Below are 1510 nucleotides of genomic sequence, written 5' to 3' on the forward strand. Positions count from 1 at the left end.
CAGTAGCCCCGTTTTAGGTATCCCAAGCCTTCTAGTGTGATGCTTCTGACTATTCCTTTCTCTCCCCCTCCAGTGTCTACTCTATATTATAATGCAAGGAAAACCAAGATTCAAAATAACAGTCAAGCATGTTAACACGATTCCCCGCCCATTCCAACCATGGGTCAAATCCCTGTATCTCAGAGCCCTGGAGCTCCAAGGCTGTGCACACATCGTCCTTTATCTCTGTCCCACTTGGTCCGATTGACTGACTCTTGAAAGCAGATTTACCAGGACTTTCTTCCTAGTCTACTTTAATCTGGGAGTGCCACTGTAATCTGTTGAGAATCAAAGCAACACGGAAATTCTCCACTGATGGGGGTGGTTGTACATGAAGTGTATGGTCAGGAATCAAACCCATGTCTTCCTCGTGGAAGGTGAGAATTCTACAATAGCTCATATCCTTATTTTAAAAAGCAAACAAACCAACCAATCAAAAAACCTCTCAAGAAGGTCTCATTTTTCAGATAAGGAAGCTAAGGTTCAGAGAGGTAAAGTGACTTGCCAAAGGTCACTTAGCTTCTTAGGACAGTGATGCCAAGCTAGGTTTATCTCATTCTAAAGTCCCTTGATGGCACTGGCGATGGCATTTAAAATTTCCTCCTAGAACTGCAATTAGCTTCTGTCATTGCTAAGGTAAAGGGTGGATACACAAAGCACTTCTTGATGGACTTGCTCTTCCTTAGATCTGCACTCTCCTTGCTTGTGTCAGAAGACAGTGGAGAGATCCTATCCTGTGCCTTAACAAGAAAAGCTCTAAAGACCTGGGCTCAAGTCCTATCTAGCTCAGTAAGTTTTGAGTGTTGTGACTTGGACAAGTCACTTACTTTCTGGACCTAGGTAACAATCCAGGCCTGGACAAGTGAGAGAATGGACATCAGAGAACTTTGTAATCTTCTGAAGAGCATGAGAAGATGAATGGAGACTAGAGTGCAGGAAAATCCCATTGGACCAGATGTCAGAAAACCTGGGTTCTAGTTCCAGATCAACCCCTACCTCCCTGTCACAGTCTGGATTCTTGTTTATAGCCTGTGACAATCACTACAAGCTATTTTTGAAGTATCATGTTATCTTTTTTTTTTACCTGTCCCCTCCCTCCTGCCGTCATCAGCCCACAGCCCCTCTCCCTCTCTGGGTCTAGAGTCTAGCTGCTCCATCTCTCCACGTCATTGTCTCTGCCTCCATCTCTGGTGTCACTGCTTCTCTGGGTGGGGTCTCGCTCTCCGCTTTTCTCCCTTGATCGTCCCAGGGACCTCGGCTCCTGGACTGCATAGTCAATCACTCTCCTCTCTTTACTACAAAATGTCCACCTTTACATTTCCAACCCTTGCAGTCAGTCCGGATAACAATTATTCACTACTGTACCACAAGGGACCTATCCCCATCTCCTTTCATCAGCCCTGCCTAGACAGATTGGATCCTACTCAGTGGAGATTCTACCTTCTTCCATGCCCTCTGGATCTAGGTTCCC

Source organism: Chrysochloris asiatica, unplaced genomic scaffold (assembly GCF_000296735.1).
Source record: "Chrysochloris asiatica unplaced genomic scaffold, ChrAsi1.0 scaffold00090, whole genome shotgun sequence".
Classification (NCBI taxonomy): domain Eukaryota; kingdom Metazoa; phylum Chordata; class Mammalia; order Afrosoricida; family Chrysochloridae; genus Chrysochloris; species Chrysochloris asiatica.